The following is an 18,158-nucleotide window of genomic DNA, read 5'->3' as shown; positions in this document are numbered from 1 at the left end:
TATGTAAACTTCTAGGCACAGGATATTGGAGCTGTAATTTTGGTGCAGCAAATCTGTATTCCTCTAGTGACTGACTGACTGACTATTCCTCTAGGCCTCCGAGCAGTGCGTAATGGCATTTGATTGCAGCCTTGGTCTAGTTATGAAAATTTAAATATCTGCTTCTAAACGTGTCAGGCAGCCTGATTGGAAGGTTGTCCCATCTCCAAGTCTTGTTTGTGATGTCTGAGCTTCAATGACCTATTTAGGTATGTGTGGTGTTACTAGTCCTGTGTAACCTTTTTAAGGTACACATAGGTTTTCCTAAAGGGGAAGATCATGTCTCTCACAGACTTGCATCAGGAGAAGGATGCTAGAGGGAGATAGGTTGAACACCCTCATGCTGCAGTTCTGATCTGGATCGGAGCCCTCACAACTTTCCTATAGTGCTATATTAGTTGATCATGAGCAGGTATCATGAGCAGCTTGTTACATTTCTATATTATGTGAAGCAAAATCACTGGAAAGAGAAAAGCCAAGTACAGTAAATAGAAATGTTCAGCTGGGGTAGAGGGGTTGGTACTCTAATCAGTATTAGATACCCAGAGGCTTTTTTCTAATGTAATTTTCTATTTTTGTAAAGATTGTTTTTCCTCCTGGATACCAAAAAAGACAAGCCCTTTGCTGTAATTATATTGAACACTTAAACAGGGAGAAAAGAGGAGATGTAGCATTTTTTCTTGGTAAGTTCTCAGTAACCTTGCATCTTAAAGAAACCCTATTTTCTTATACGGGGGTGGGGAGGCTCTGTAGATGTATAGCTATCATAAAGAAGAAATATCCTTCCACCAGTTTTTATCCTTCTAATAGTACTGACACTAGCTCAGTTTGCGCATAATGCTAAGCCAGACCTTGACTTAGTGTAAGCATGTGGGTTCTGGAGAGGAAACCACAACTGCTTTGCTTCTTGTCTGGTCCTGCTGCTGCTGTGCTGCAGTGAGCTAAACCATGGTTTGGCTTGGCCCTGTCATCTGAAACAAGTTTGGCAAATTATGAACTGTAAGCCATGGTTTGGCTTAGCATTGCATGCGAACAGGGTCACTGGTTTCATTTGTAGTTTGTGTTGATTAATACCTGCTTGACTGATACTATGCCGTCCTTAAGCAAAAACACTGCTGGATTGAAATTAAGAGGGAGAACTGCTGAACCATACAAGTATGTAGCTAATTCAATCAGAGAAGCATGAGAGAGGGCGAGAATGGCTAATTGTGTAGGACAGCTTTGTCATTATTTTTGCTCTGAAATGGTGGGAAGCAGCCTGGGTTTCTGATGCCATCTCTCTGGATTTGGCAACATTTGGCTTTAACCCAAAAGAGAAAATGGAGTGTATATGTTTCCAGCAGGGTCCTGTTGCTCTTGCACAGAATGGTTAACAGTGACATTAGTAGACAGAATGACCATTCCCCTAGTCTTCCTTTAAGCAGATCCTTTTAAATGTATTATTGGGTGGATGGCCCATTACTTTGGGGTGCTAACTACCTTTCCCCCCCTCATAGTTATATATACACTACATTGTTTTCACTGGAATTTCATTTCATCCCATTCTTTATTTTGTACTTATGTCCGGAATTAATTGTTTTGACCTTACCTAAAAGTGGAATGACAGTTACAGCCCGGCATATCCATGCCGCCATCACCCAGCCTCTCCTTGCCAGGCTCCAACAGCCAACGGAAGACATAACAACCTCTCCCACTGGCTGTGGGAATTCAAATTGGCCCGTCTGCAAAATTGGCCAGTTATAGGCAGGTGTGGAAGCAGGGATTCAGAATGGTGGAGCTGATAGGGACTCCCGAAGGAGTCCTCACTGAAGGAGTCCTCACTGAGGTCCCCTCCCCTGGCTTAAAACAGACCCACCTCCTCACCCTGCACCGCAGTTGCCTTTTCGATCTCCCTCTGTTCCTTAACTCATGGTTGCATCATTTCATTTGTGTGTGATATCTTGTTCGACTTTGCTATGGGTTGCTTCAGTATCAGTATTCAGTATATCAGCCTCTGTTGGAAACAGCATAATACCAGGTAGATGTTTTCTGAAACTGAACCATATATATGTTTGTGTAGTGATTTTTAAATACTAAAAAGGGTCCGAGCAAGTAAATTTAGAGTATATTTCAACATTGAATCCCCCCATCAAATTTACTTCAGAATTCAAGCTTATTAGGGCCCTAAGAAATAATATTGTTGCATAGTTGTTACAAAAAGAATGTGAAATTGGGACATGGAGCATGTGGTGTTCTTGATCATGTTAGGGCCTGTCTGCTTCATTTGCAAGCACAGCAGTTTAAAATATGTCTGTCGTAAAGCTCAGTTCTTCTCTGAAATGTAGCTTTGCATGCATCTAAGGGTTCTCCCTGCCCCCCATGCAGTCCTTGCATGAATGTAGGTTAAGTCTGACCACCTATGCTAGATGTATATTACTATGAACATGGTTGCTATAGGCACTTGCTCCTTGAAACTCAGGACAGGCTGCATATTTCTCATGCAAGTAGCCAATAGCTATGAATAAAATTAATCTATCCCACTTCATGACATATTTTTTCTTTTGAACTCCCAAACCTGGAATGCTCTGCTGCAAACCGAGCAATAGAATATGCCTTTCAGATATTGTCTGTGAATTATCCCACCTCAAACTTTAGTGTTACTTCTCTGCAGAATTTGAATGCTGATGCATGTTTATAGAGGTGTTTGTGTTAAGAAGCAAGAACCTCAAGGTCTATGGCTGAGTCTTGCTCTGTGAGCTGCCTGTGTCTGTTTCTCCTGCACAGCCTTGTACATACACAGAAAGGAATGAGATTTGTAACATTAGTCCCTGCAATTGGCAGGCAGCATGGATCACCTGGATTGCCCAGAGCTGATATAAATACAGGTAAGGGATTTCTGACCTTACCTGTTTAACAGACCAGTGCCCTCTGCCTGCTGTACTTCAGACTCATGCAAAAATCCCTTGTGCCTGCAACAAACCTTGGGACCCTAGAGCTGGAGAACATAACTATCAATAGGTTTGCATTCGGGTGTGACTTCCCATGATCCTGGAATGGCCCGATTCTTTGGACTTTTAAAAACATATATTAATTTACAAAAGCACTGTTAGCCTGCCCTTTCTGACAAGCTAGTTGCCTTCTCTTCAGTTGGTGTTTCAACTACTAATACAAAAAGCCATCCACTGGGAGCTACCAATTGCATCTAGAGCGTTGAGGGAGACGAGCGATGTTATCCCATTTTTTTCCTGCCCATATCCTCTCTTGCCACTCTTTGCAGTGGATATTGATCAATTTTACTTCTAAAACACCCTTCATCAGTAGAGATCCCAAAGTAGTCACAAGCTTAAAAAAACAACAGTAAAATAGTGTTTCAAACAGCAGCAATTCACAATAAGCCTGAGATCTTAGCAAATTTTAGTCCAGTAGTGGCCATCCAACTTTACTGGGGAAGGAAGATGGCATCAGAGGCAACCTTCAGTGGGAAATCAGTGCAGAGTTGGGCGGGGAGGTAGCTAATTGCAAGCAAGTGCTTAAAAGAACATGTTTAATATAACATGTAGTTTGACCTTCTGAAGTTTACCCAGTAATACATGTGTTCATAATAACATATTCAGATTTTAGGATGCTGAATACACTAGTAACTCATATGTAATTCTTCTCGACTGATTGTACAAGAATTAGAATGCTTCACATACAGTGTTGAACAATAAGCCCTTTTACATCTTTAACCGCTTTCAAATGTATTTTTAATCCATTAACAAACTTCCTAATACAGCATTAAATCTACATCTTCAAATAGATTTTCCTGCCTTTCACAATCTTTTGTATTCATTTTATTCCGTACCTTCCATTTTTGGTTCCTTTCCTTGACCTTAGCATACAAATGTGTAATGGGAGAAAAAATGATTGACTCACAGAACAGGGGTCTGCAGTGTAGTGATTTCATGCTCAGTTGTTGGCTAACAAGCTGCCATAGTTTCATTTAGTGAAGCCCAGTTGCAAAAGATGAAGGATTGTGTAAGGCCCAGCTGCCAAGGTTACAGAACAGACTGCTTAAAGGACTTCAAGGTTCCAAGTGTGAGGGGAATTGTCTCTGCCCAGCAGGTATGGAATAGATTTAGACAGAGTCTGTTGTGCACAAGATGCTGACTGGCCTAAGCAATTCATAAATCCCCACCAAAATTACAACATTCTCCTCCCATTTCGCTGTGTACATACTTAACCCTTGCACAGCTGTTCTGGAATAGCTTGTCTTTCAAAATAGGCATGAAATATAAAAAAGCTGTTTCTACATACTTTGTGGTAATAGGTTGAGGTAATGATCCATGATAGAACCTGGCGTAACCAAATGCATGCATGTACTACTCTACTGATATACCGTATTTTTCGCCCTATAAGACGCACTTTTCCCCCTCCAAAAATGAAGGGGAAATGTGTGTGCGTCTTATGGGGCGAATGCAGGCTCCTTGGCTTCAGCGATAGCAACGCGAAGCCTCCAAAGCCTGTGCTCTGGAGGCTTTGCATTGCTTCCGCTGGAGCCAGGAGAGTCTGCTCTTTGAGGCTGGCGGTGGGGGAAAGCAGCGCCTCCTCCATCGCCAGCCCCAGAGGATGGGGGGCAGCGGGAAGGCGCGCGACGCCTTCCCGCTACCCTCCAACCCGGCTTGGAGGCTGGCGGTGGGGAAAGCAACGCTTCCCCCATGGCTAGCCCCAGAGGATGGGGGGCAGCGGGAAGGCGCGCGACGCCTTCCCGCTACCCTCCAACCCGGCTTGGAGGCTGGCGGGGGGGAAAGCAGCGCTTCCCCCATCGTCAGCCCCAGAGGATGGGGGGCAGCGGGAAGGCGCGCGACGCCTTCCCGTTACCCTCCAACCCGGCTTGGAGGCTGGCGGTGGGGAAAGGAGCGCTTCCCCCATCGTCAGCCCCAGAGGATGGGGGGCAGCAGGAAGGCGCGCGACGCCTTCCTGCTACCCTCCAACCCGGCTTGGAGGCTGGCGGTGGGGAAAGGAGCGCTTCCCCCATCGTCAGCCCCAGAGGATGGGGGGCAGCAGGAAGGCGCGCGTCGCCTTCCTGCTACCCTCCAACCCGGCTTTGAGGCTGGCGGTGGGGAAAGGAGCGCTTCCCCCATCATCAGCCCCAGAGGATGGGGGGCAGCAGGAAGGCGCGCGTCGCCTTCCTGCTACCCTCCAACCCGGCTTGGAGGCTGGCGGTGGGGAAAGGAGCGCTTCCCCCATGGCTAGCCCCAGAGGATGGGGGGCAGCGGGAAGGCGCGCGACGCCTTCCCGCTACCCTCCAACCCGGCTTGGAGGCTGGCGGGGGGGAAAGGAGCGCTTCCCCCATCGTCAGCCCCAGAGGATGGGGGGCAGCAGGAAGGCGCGCGTCGCCTTCCTGCTACCCTCCAACCCGGCTTTGAGACTGGCGGTGGGGAAAGGAGCGCTTCCCCCATCGTCAGCCCCAGAGGATGGGGGGCAGCAGGAAGGCGCGCGTCGCCTTCCTGCTACCCTCCAACCCGACTTGGAGGCTGGCGGGGGGGAAAGGAGCGCTTCCCCCATCGTCAGCCCCAGAGGATGGGGGGCAGCAGGAAGGCGCGCGACGCCTTCCCCCTACTCTCCAACCCTCCTGTGGGCTTTTGCGGGAGATGGGGGAATTCCCCCACCTCCCGCAAAAGCAGGCATAAGCCGCAGGCTCTTTAAAGGGGCTCCGCGGCTTCTGCTGGCTTTTTCTAGGAGAAAAGCCAGCAGGAGCCACGAAGCCTTTAAAGAGCGTGCCGCTCTTGGGGGCTTTTCCCGAGGAGGGAGAAGGGACGGACTGGCCGAGTCCGTCCCTTCTCCCTCCTGTGGGCTTTTGCAGGAGACGGGGGAATTCCCCCACCTCCCGCAAAAGCAGGCAAAAGCCGCACGCTCTTTAAAGGGGCTCCAGTGGCTTCTGCTGGCTTTTCTAGGAGGTGGGGGAATTCCCGCACCTCGTAGAAAAGCCAGCAGGAGCCACGAACCCTTTGAAGAGCGCGCTGCTCTTGGGGGCTTTTCCCGGAGGAGGGAGGAGGGACTGACTGGCTGAGTCCGTCCCTTCTCCCTCCTGTGGGCTTTTGCGGGAGATGGGGGAATTCCCCCACCTCCCGCAAAAGGAGGCAAAAGCCGCACACTCTTTAAAGGGGCTCCCTGGCTTCTACTGGCTTTTCTAGGAGGTGGGGGAATTCCCGCACCTCGTAGAAAAGCCCGCAGGAGCTGCGCACCCTTTGAAGAGTGCTCCCCTCTTGGGGGCTTTTCCCCAGGAGGGAGCAGGGACTGACTGGCCATTTCAGTCCCTTTTCCCTCCTGGTCAAAAAGCCCGTAGGAGTCGCGCAGGGCTCCTGTGGGCTTTTGGGGGAGGTGGGGGAATTCCTCCACCTCCTGCAAAAGCAGGGAGAAGGTCTTGGAGTAGCGCACAGGCTGCGTGCAGCCTGTCCGCTGCTCCCAGAGCTGCGGGGGGGGGAAAACATATTTTTTTCCTTGATTTCCCCCCCTGAAAACTAGGTGCGTCCTATGGGCCGGTGCGTCCAATAGGGCGAAAAATACGGTAGCTTTATATTTGAAAAGAAAAAGGCAGTCCTTTTAATTACCCAAATAGCTTGATAGTCAAGGGCCTCTCAAACTTTCTAAGCCCCAGGCTTGCTTGACAGGGCTAAACATTTCTGAGGCCCATGAATCATAATATGGTGGTGGAGGGTAGAGCCAGTAATATATATAGGAGGAAATTGGCGTAATCAGTTGCTACTTACTGATATCCTTTTATATTGACAGTTAATAATTCTTGGGAAATTGTTAGATTCATTGCTAAATTTCATTGTGGCAGGGAATTCCATAGTTCAGCTTTTCTCAGGCTGAATACAGACATGCTCTCTGGAGGTATTGTGACTCAGCCTTCCCATTTTAGGCAAAATTTGCTGATTTGGAACATATCTCTCAGCCTCAGACCTGCTACCAGGTTTCGTGTTTCCAGCCTTTTTTTGTATTCTTTAGTCTTCTTTCCTCTACCACCACCTCTTTAAAAGCACATGGTGTTTTCAGCTGAAAAATCCATATCTGGGAAGATTTCAGTTAGTTATCTGCTTTTGTCATTTAAATCCAAGAGAAATATTGTTTATTTGCAATGTTTGAAAGGATTTCACAAACTTAAATCATCCATCCTTCCAATTCCTGAATTATATACTGTAATATAACTGGATGATGCAACTGGCATCTACTATTAAATTAAACATAGAGGATAGTTGAAGTAATAGGCTATTTCTATGTATGTCAAAAAAGGTGTCATAGTGGTTAATTAAGTTGTTTTGCAGTTTCTAGCTCCAAGGTTTCTCTATGCATTTCATTAGCACTTATTACTCAAACACTTCATATACAGATCTGTCTTTAAGTAATATAGACTAAATTGTACAGTCTTTTCATATACCGTATTGGCCTGAATACAGTGGTACCTCGGGTTAAGAACTTAATTTGGTCCGTTCTTAACCTGAGGTACCACTTTAGCTAATGGGGCCTCCTGCCACCGCCGCGCAATGTCTGTTTTCATCCTGAAGCAAAGTTCTTAACCCAAGGTACTATTTCTGGGTTAGCGGAGTCTGTAACCTGAAGTGTCTGTAACCCGAGGTACCACTGTATAGGCCTCATATTTTCCCCAAATTCCGACCGTGAAAAGCGACCTTACAAAAATTGGCTTTTGCGATATCTCTGCTGAAACAGACATACGGTAAAACGGAACAGGTGTGAGTGCCTGCGGAATTTTTAGGGAGCGGCTTATATTCAGGTATTGTCTTTTTTTCTTTCCCCCTCTTGAATTCTAAAGATGTGGCTTATATTTGGGCCAATACGGTAATCTTTCTCCTGCTGTGCATTAAATTCATCATAGCCGATACATTTTCCTTAATTTTGTGGAACTAGGTAACATTTTTGCTTTTATTCTGTTGTTGCCTTATAATTCCTATTCATAAGGAATTCCTGTTGTCTTCTCACTTCCCACTTCAAAATTTACTTTAGAATCATATCACTGCATTTACTAAAAAGGAAGACAGCAATATGAGGTAATAGTAATCAATGCATTCTTTCCCACAAAAATGCACTCCTTAAGGAATTATATGGTGCTTTTTATTTACTTCTTAAATTTTTCTTTCATGCTTTACATTTGTATAAGTTTACTGCATCCTAGATACTTGAGAAGTCAGCCTGCTGCTCTGTTCCTTTACTGATTGCCCTGCCCCTTTTATAAGCTGCTGTGGCAACATTTCTTATCAAAGGACCTTGATGCTTGAATGTATGAAATCCCAGCTGTAGAGTTTGATACACTGAAGTAACTTCCACTTGACCAAATTCATCCTATATTTAACTCTATGGGTACAAACCTTTCTACAGGGCATAAGTTGATTCAAGACCACAATGAGAGATAGCTGCTGATCACATTCTTCCAAATCTCAAATTTCAATCAATACTTAGAAATATTTAAAATGGGATAGTTCCTTCTCCTGGTCGTTAGATGAACAATTTGCAAATGACCCCCAGGGAAGTGATGTTCCACAATTTCCATATCATCCCTGTAGCAGAAGGCAAAACGTTGAGAGAACTGCTAAGTAAGCCCTGTGACATTAGAAGAAAACCCCAACAAAACACTCAAGCAACTTCTGTCCCCCAGCCAGGTTCCTCTGTCTTAAAATAAGAGGGCACTGAGTTACCTAACTTGGGAAGACTTTTAGTTTTACCTCAGAAATACATCCCCTAGCATAAGGTATGTACCTCAATTCTGATGATAAAACTTTGTTCTGTACTCTAAAAAAGTAGTGAGCTAATTCCATTTTCAATGGGAGTTGACTTACAAGTGAGAAATGTGTTTGAAACCAAGGTATGAACTGGAAGTTCTAGAAAGCACCTTTCCTTACTGTCCGTATGCAAGTTGTCACTTGTCTGTATGCAAGAGGTTCCAATAATCAAGGCTGTTCCTTCCTGATAGTATTAAAAACCGGAAAACTCAAATTTCTCTTTGCCTACCCCTGAACTAAAGCATTGAAAACTTAAACTATGCTTATTATAGCATATATTTATCAATAGATTGCAAAGCAAATCTGCACTGAGAGTATAATGTGAATTGTTTTGAGATCATAATTATCGCAGGCCCCAGCATTTCTCTCTAACTTATCACACTGTTTTATCTCAAGTAATTCAGATCCTTGGAGACTCCTTTCTTCAAAGCTTTGGAGACGACTTTAGTGGGGTTAGATTGGTGAAAATGGACAGGTTTCAAAACTAAACTACATACCTCTGCTGTTACAGTTTTCTGTAATCCTTTTGGACACTAGCAGCTATAAAGCATGGGCCATGGGTGTTTCATTCTTTAGAAAGCCACATGTCTCCCAATTTAGTCACTAAATTAAACTTTTCTGCTGACTGGTGTTTATTTAAACAGCTTTGATTAAGTAATTATACTAGTTTGGCTGTCATGGTTTCATTGGTCTCCTATAGCCCCTGGAGGGGGAAGGCAGAAAAAGACTATTTATGGTCAGCTGGTGGTCTTGTCCAGAGCTGCTTGTACCTGCCTAACGTCAAGTACTATATTTATTAATTGAACTCTAACCTTACCCTGAACTTTCATTATGAGCCCTTTCTTGATATTTCTGAATGTTTTTTGCCTGTTTGCTTTAAAATATTTGTTTGTTTAAATATTTGTTATTCTCTTTACCCAAGTATTCAAAGGTGGCTTGAAGCTGCAGATTTAGAAAACGTCAGCAAACAATAAAATATATAATAGAAAGCATTAAAATAAAGGCAACAAACAAAAAACAGAATGGCAGGAATTAAAACAGAACTATAATATCCACTAAGTATGTCTGATAAACACATAATTGACCCATAAATCCTTCAGTTTTACACATGTGAAGGTTCTGTAAACCAAAACTGATTCTGAGATATTGCTACTGCACTATCTCAATGCACAATATATCAAATCTTTTGGATTTAAGCTGGTCTGGTCAGTACTTCTATATGGGTGAATGTGGGAGCCCTATGTATGCTGTCTTTGAGTTTCGTTGTAGAAGGAAGGTGTGGTATTAATTAAATACGAATGCATTGCTTTGTGTAGATTTTCAAAAACATTATTAAATATGACTTAAGAAGATAAATGCCAGATCTCTTCCATTTGTCTTCATTACTTTTGCAGGTTGAATAAAAACCTGCAAATAGAAGGAATCTTTGGATACAAAATCTGTATATAGATGGCATCTCCCACTTAACAGGAAATCTGTTTAATGTTTTCCCTTAGATCATGGGTGGATAGCAGTTTTCAGCATGGGGCTGTACTCCTTTTTGGCCAAACTTTCAAGGACCACATGCCAGCTTTGTGTGAGGTCAGAGGTCAAAGTGAACCAGCCAATTAATATAATTTTTGCTTTAGTACAGTAGGCAAGCTTTTCACACACACTAACAAACCCCTCTGTAGCCTCCATCCTGATGAGCAAGAGGCATTATCAGAATTCAAGGCAAAGATACTCAGGGATGGGATGTAGCCTAGGGAGAATTCCAAGAGTCATACAGAGAGACCTGGAGGGCTGCATCTGGTCCCCAGGTTTGATGCCCCCCCCTTCCCTAGAGCATTCCTCAAAAGTAAGAAGCTTTCCCACTTGTGCAAAAGCCTGTTGTACAAGCAGAAATATGAGAACCGTGATAGAGGACCTATTGTAGCACTGCATAACCTCTTGCAGAAGTTATTGACACAATCATTTATTAAACAATGCAAACAACGCCCCCCCGCAAAACATACCGTACTTATGGCTCAGTGCATCTTTTTAAAAGGCATTCACTACACTAAACACCCAGAAGTCCTACACTTCTCAGTAGAATTTGTGAGACTCAAGGAATATGAAACCATAGTTTGTTTACCTGAAGCTAGCTAATGATCCTCTTTTGATATTTCTAAATTACTTACATTTGGGGCACAGTCTTTATGGCAGACAAACAGAATGGGGCCAATGAACACAAATTCTTAGATACCTAAAGGAGTCAAGTCTTTAAAAAAAAAAGAAAAGGGGGAAAAAGACGGAACTTTTCTAGTCTCAAAACCACCTAGTGATCCGAGGTTGGTGGTCTCAAAACAAAACAAAACATTTGTGAGGAAACAGATACCAACCTGCCATAGATATACATAGAGTGAAGATGTTTTAGTTTAAAAGAACAGCAGCTGAGAAACAGTTATTTGATCCCTGCTGTTTGAGGGACAAAAGAAGAGCGTTTTTGCGATCACTCATCAGTGATTCCTGTGCAGCTTGATTCCAACAGCCGCAACAAAACCACAGATGTTATAACAACATTGCAGTAGGTGGTATTATGTTGCAAATCTTATGCATAGTAGTATCAGACAGATGTATTGTTCTGTTGCTTCCAGAACTATTGCCCAAGTTTGCTGCAACAGTTCAGCTAGTCTGTACATAATTTGTAAATTATGTGCCTGAGTCACCTACTCTATTTATCTGAAGTAGTGCCATAACTTGCAAGTTGTGTGTGTGCTTCACACAAATAGAAGTATGAAAACTTCCATAGGGTCCTTCTGTCGGAACTATTATAGAAGGTTGCATTATAGTGATTGTGTGTTTGTGAGAGAAACAAAGACAGAGGACAGGATTCTACTACCTGTGTTTTGTTCAGATGTTGTGTGCACAAAATAAAAATAAGTACTCATGTCTAATGTGTAGACCAGTTACATACACACATTAACAGACCTTTTAGGGTCGTCGTCCCCAGAAAAATCAACTTTGAAATATTATGATTTGGAGTTAGGAAGAAGCACCTAACCCTTCCCTGCCTTCTGCTTCTCTGTTCCCAATTGCCCTATCCTCAAACCACCTTTTTTTACCTGTGGGTTTCAAATGCATGTTAGCAGTTCTTTTTGGAAAAATTAAATAACAACACACTAAGCACTGCTTTGAAGCAAATCCATAGAACACAAATCATGTATGTATTGATTTATAGGTTTGCTGCATACAAAGCACCTGGTTTTTCTGTGACATTTTTCTCTTTCTTCCTCATAATCGAATTACGAAGAATTATTTGATGTTGTTAGCACTTAACCTAGACTTTTTTATGAAATCGGTTGCTCAGTCAGCATGCCTGCCACCTATGTCCACACAGCCAACATATCTTTACACTATCTAGGTCCTTCTATCTGAAGGATTGTATGAAATTTTATGTTAAACGGTGGTCTGCTATCCACACATCCATTTTATTTTCTTTGAACATAGACCACAGTTAAGTGTATTGTACAACTAGGCAGTTTGATATCACTTTGATAGACACAAAGTGACCTTATATGTGCACTCCTGTGTACTCTAATCTGTGGTCTCCCATCTCCCACTCGACAGGAATTCTGAGATGTTGATGGAACCCTCCGTTTCAACAGAGCAGCTGTGCTGACCTTTAACCCTTCACACTGGTTCTGACAGCTGCCTGCCATGTGTAGAGGAAACCTCACAGACGAACATTTCTGTCCTGAAGTAAAGATTTTTAGATAAACATGCAAGCACTACTATGGATACTACTTTTAAAAATAAATAAGCTACTGAATATATAACAGCAGGATACGTTGTAGACTCTTAAAAAATATATACACACTATTGCTAGCTCGTTTTCCTGAAGAACTTTTAAATAACGAAAATTATCATAAACTTAAAACTGCACACCAAATGTAACCAATCTGAAATTTATAAATTTTATTAAATGAAGTAAATTGGGCACTGCAAATATAGGCTTATGGCATTACTGGCATATATGTAGGTGAGGTGACTCAGACACTTCTAAAGCAACTGAACTTATGTGCAGTTTTTAAATTTTAATCCAAATAATTGAACCTTTTTCCAGTTGTTGTTGTTTTTTGGGGGGGGGGGATTAAAACACAACTTTAACCAAAAAGAAAACTGCTTTAAAAACCTTTGTTATGTGTTAAAACATGGTGACTTGAATGTCAGGTTCATCTTGCTCTTATTGAGAGTCCAGTGTTATGTGCTAATGTTTTCCTGCTGAGCTACTATTGCCTTTTTGCGCAGCTGTCGTGGTATTAATATAATATACCTTCCCCATTTGTGTAGAGGTCACTATTCTGTTGCCCACTCACATTATGTCTGCTCAGATATTAACTGTTTGAGGTTTTTTATCTCAATAAATATTCAATAGTACCTCAACAACATGAGGTACTGCTTTTTCTAAAATGAATGAATGAATGAATAAAAATACAGTAGAAGACTTTTTTTATTCATTTGTTTCTTAGCAGGAGAAGAAAGTCTCCTGGTTAAAATCATATTCTATTCAAATTCTTACCTTACCTTACAAAATAGTTGCCTCTTTTTTCTATTGGACAGTTTGACAGACTGTAATTTAGTGCTGTTAATTTTTTTGTCCATGTGTTTCCAAAAATAAAAAAAATTGGGTGGGTGGGGGACCTCTCTCTCTGTGTAGGGTGTTAAGTGTTCATGTCCTTAATTAAGGCAAATGGATAATATATTTTCTACCTCTGTCCAGCTGGCAATTCTGTTAAATTGGCACATGAGTGCCTCTTTAGTTGAGTAGTGAAAATGTTTCCACCATTATAAGCCTTAAAATTCTATACTTTATAATAATGGCATCTCATGAGCTATCAACATGAAACCTGACATTACACGATCGACCTGATGAGGTCTACAAAATTTCAAACTGATCCAACGAAAATTGTTGGATTTACAGTAAGTTTAAAAGTGCTGAAATCTACACTTTCATTGATTTAAAATTTTGGTTTGATGAAGTTCTGAGCAGCAATTCAAAGGTTATTAAGGTTTACCTGCCCCATTAAAGTCAAAGGTAGCAATTACTGGTAAAATAACTGTCAAAATACTATGGCACATGTGCATTTTACATTTTGGAGCAGAAATTTGCCTGGACTTCAGTGTCTGCACAGTGAGCCACCTAATGAATGCTATGCGCAGTTTGGCACAGTGGTTGGACAAACTTCTTGGGCTCAATAGCATGTACAATTTGTGATGTTGCATAGCATCTTTACTGATCACAGGATACATTTCTTAAGGCATCTAGGGAGATTAAATTTGGAACTATTTAAAATGCAAGCATTAATGTTTTTCAATACCTGGTTAGACATTCAAGTCATTTAAGATGATACTGTGAAATACGCCACAGGGCCCACTTTCCAATACAGTGTCAAGAGACTGCATTTTCTATGTTTGTTCGATTTTAATAGTAGATGGGGTAATGATTTCATCGTTAGATAGTAGTGCAAGTTATACAGGAGGCTTGTTGACAAGGCTCTTGGGGTTATATCCCCTGTTGCAAACATATACTTTGCCTTCTAGAGCCTTCTTACATTGCTAGCAGCCTAACAATACACATATAGAAACTGTTTCTAAAAATGCTTCCCTTAGTACTGAAATAGGGTGTCATTTTTAAGCTTAAACTGTTACACAATTTCAAAGCAGAATTAAAGAAAAAATAATTACAATACACTGCAGAAATGTCCAGTTTGTTGTATATCAGAATGAACTACATTCCCATGCCTGTCACAGATATAACTGCTGGATGTCATTCTAACAGCACGGCTCCATTCCGCCCCCCACTCCACCCCCAGCAGATTTCCATGTAGCCTTTTAATCTGTCTCTTGTCTTTGGGTGTTTACACTTGATGCATTTAACCCAATATTGTAGATATTCTACATATAAGGGCTTTAGGACTTGCTCAAGGGATTAACTAGCATTCTAGTGTCCTTCCTTTATCCACTTCAGTTCCTACATTCTTTTGCATCTGATACATGTTTTGACCAGATCATATTTCTCAAAATATTTAAGCCCACAGAAAGCAATTGACATAATGAACTAAATTCTTCCATATACTTTTCTAGGCTTATTGGTTTACATTATACATTCGATTTCACAATTCAAATTTAATGTATGATTCAAAACAAATCACAATCCTTTCTGTACCAGGCAGCTCACACTGGTCAATTCTTCCTCACTTGGCTGGTTCTCATCTTGTTAGCCAACCATGTGTCTCATTGGAGACTTCTGACCCTCTCATGTTTTTCCAACACTTTGAAATTTCTTGATACTATCTTGTTTTGGCTAAATGTTGTTTTTGCTATGTTGTTACTAAAGACACTTCTTCATCCTAAACATGTTTATTATTTCTTACTTTCAGCTGTTCACAAATGGTTATGCTTCCGCTATCTTAACTCATACCAACTGTGTCATCATCTATGTTTATATAATTTCATGTTCTTAGTTTACCTCATTAGCTTACTCAAAGGCCTCACACTAACCCTTTCCCATAGCTAGTATTTTTTCAAGTATCATTTCTATGGAGTTCCTATCAAAGTAGGTTTCTGGAATTCTTTCTTCAAGTTTCCCCCCAATAACATGCATATGATGTATTACAAGTTAACAGCATTAGGATCTGTCCTGTTGTTCTTGTTTCCCCTCAGCTCCTGGGAAAAGGAGTATGGGTTTTACAGAGCGATAGCTATCTTTAGCAAGTAGTTTAATGCAGCTCTCACAAAACAACAATTGTGGTTTACTGTCCAAAGTTTGTAGCTGCTCGTGGCATGGGAGCAAGGAGCTATGTGTACATCTCTGAAAGTGAGGTTGACTAAGGATTGGGAAGCCACATCCTCCACTTGAAAGGCTTGCAATAAGAATTTCCTGATCTCTTTCGTTTTCTCTAGCATTTGTGTAGGTGGGCAAAGATTTTCTAGCTTCATGTAGTATATGGATAATTGTGAAGTGTATTATATACCCATTATATAAGCTTATGCTTTGGTTCCATTGACAGTGGAACTTTAGGAACCAAAGTTAAGCGTGAGAGGTTTTCATTCCATTTAATAGTGTGTGTATAGTTAGTGGCTCCAGTACTTTAAGGAATTTGATTTACCGTAATTATTTTAATTGCAATGAGCTATCCTATAAAACAATACAGTAACAAGTGAACATAAAAAGTGGGTCATAAAAGTAATCTCTCCCCCCCCCCCCCAGAAGTATTTTGTGCTGTAGGAACCGACATATTGCATTCCTTTATGGGATTTTTTTTAAATAAAATCTTCTCCCAACTCAGTATTACAGTCTTATTGAAAATGTATTGCTGGTCTTAAAAGAATTCTTTCTTTTGGATAGAAAATAGAAGAAAATGATTATTTTTGGCTCCTATTTGGTATTACCTTTTTCAATCCAGAAATATTTCAGTAAAGTGCAAAAAAAGGCTACCTGGGCTGTGGACAAATATTGATAATAAACAACAATTAGGGTTTCCTTGTTTGAAAATAACTCTTGATTATGACATTCCCAGCTATGCTGGTTCTCTTAGATTTTCCTTCAACTTATCCTTAAGTCTTGTACTATGTTCATTTGCCATGTTAAAAGTTGGAAAAGCCTGTCTGTAAACAATTCCATGAAGCCCTCCAGTCACTCTAATAGCTAATATCCAGAGTTATATACAGTATTAGTTTTCATTGATCATTTGCAGCAAAAGTATAGTTGTACATATAATTTAAGGACTTTTCAGTGCCAGTGTAAGTGCTGTCATATGGTGGCCATCCTGGGACTGCACCACTTAATAATTCAGTTTTTTAGCTTGCAGTGCTAAAATCTTCCCTGTCCATGTAGCATTCCAGACCTAGCCTGCTTCTTGATGTTCTGTTTGTGTTTAGGGAGGCCTCTTTTTATGGGAGAGCAAGCATTCAAACTTGCAGTTCACTCATCTGCATTCTGAAGGTGTAAAATGCCAGGAGGGCTGTCTCATATGCTTTTTGTAGATCAAGTCTTTGGATAGAAGAACACTTTCTTGAGGGCCTTTCTGCACCTGTATTTTAAAGAACTACCCAAGTTTTTCATCGTCGTATATTTGCCATTCATAATATAGTACTTTTGAGAAAACATGGGTTTTCAGAATGATCCATCTGAATTGTGCTCAATGACCTATCTTCCTCCTGCCTGGAGCTATGGGGTTGTGATGTGGATGCTACAGGTGCAAAAGGCGTTTGTACCCACTTCACCCAACTGAGCAGTCACTTCCCCCCCTTTTCACTCACAGTTGCACAAAAAGTTCATAGCTATGATAAATAGCCCTAAAAATGCAGTTAGGAGGCAGATCCCCAACCGTAACCTCTGTGAGAACCATGAAGAATCTAGGTACTAATCATGGAGGAGTAATTAAGAAAATGTAGGCATAGACCAAATTTGAAAAAATGCCACATACTATTGAAGAAATACTGTATTAATGCCCTGTTGATAATTACCATTTTTATTATTGAGGCAAGTGCAGGCAGGAGTAAATAACTAGGATTAATAGATTTTATTTCTTTAAGCTTCCATGCATGTAATTCACTTGGGTATTTTAATAATAGAACAACAGGTAAAGCATACACTGAAATGCATTACATTCAGCACTAAGGTGGAAAATAATTGATTATGCAAAGTAGGCCTAGGTCCATGTAAAAGTTTAGGGATTTTACTTATCAAATGCATGCTGGTGTCTCAATCTTTTGGCACTTTTTAGTAACTAGAGCATGTCAAAATGTAATAATTGTTTGCTTTTTATTTTAGTACTCTCCCCCTACTTCTAAAATATATTACCTCTGCAACTTTTGAGCTACTTCTCCAAACTAAATATCCCGTGTAATTTCAAAACTAGAGTTCCTCATTTTTTTCTAGGAAAAGGTCTGCAATGCCCCGGCCGTTTTAAAAAATCTTAGTGGAACACAAAACCCACAAACCACTTTAATTGCCATTTATATAAGGCTGCATATGAAAATATCCAGGAAGGAATCTATTATACCTTTTCATTTCTCCTCTGTTAATGAAATGTGCCTTGATTCAGAACATGCTCACATATACTCCTCTGTAAAACATGACCACTTGCAAATCTACCTAAGCAGCTTTCCTAGCAGAGGTGTAGTGGGGGGCAGTTGGGCCATGGCCTCAGGCACACATTTTTGAGGGGGCACAATCAGGTGCCCCAATGACAGGCATGAAGCCCTGGCAGCTGAGGCGTGGCAGCAAGCACTTTTTAGTGGGCAGGTGGATGGACGCAGTGGCTGAGGAGCCTGTTGGAGGCAGGTTCCATTCACCCTCCATGCGGACTTCACATGTGCCTCCATCCCAGCTGC

At 41.6% G+C, this 18,158-nt stretch overlaps 1 protein-coding gene and 1 long non-coding RNA gene across 8 annotated transcripts in view; one reads left to right on the top strand and one right to left on the bottom strand.

The window, feature by feature from the left end:
• The window catches only part of CDK14 (cyclin dependent kinase 14), a 215,456-nt gene that overhangs the window by 188,192 nt on the left and 9,106 nt on the right, over nt 1-18,158 (top strand). The window contains exon 14 of one of the 7 annotated variants that reach the window (XM_083405807.1): nt 12,387-12,581. The exons of the other annotated variants lie outside the window; for them this stretch is intronic. The gene's annotated coding sequence lies outside the window, so the exon portion shown is untranslated. Of the gene's footprint in view, nt 1-12,386; nt 12,582-18,158 lie in introns of those variants that run through there. 7 annotated transcript variants of the gene reach the window in all.
• LOC310660775 overlaps nt 6,576-18,158 on the bottom strand; it is a 206,225-nt gene continuing 194,642 nt past the window's right edge. The window contains exon 12 of the long non-coding RNA XR_014503633.1: nt 6,576-8,576. This is a non-coding gene — a long non-coding RNA (uncharacterized lncRNA). The remainder of the gene's footprint in view (nt 8,577-18,158) is intronic.

This window comes from Podarcis tiliguerta, assembly GCF_965153285.1.
Source record: "Podarcis tiliguerta genome assembly, chromosome: 12".
In the NCBI taxonomy this organism is placed as follows: domain Eukaryota; kingdom Metazoa; phylum Chordata; class Lepidosauria; order Squamata; family Lacertidae; genus Podarcis; species Podarcis tiliguerta.
This window is presented reverse-complemented; position numbering and strand designations above follow the sequence as displayed.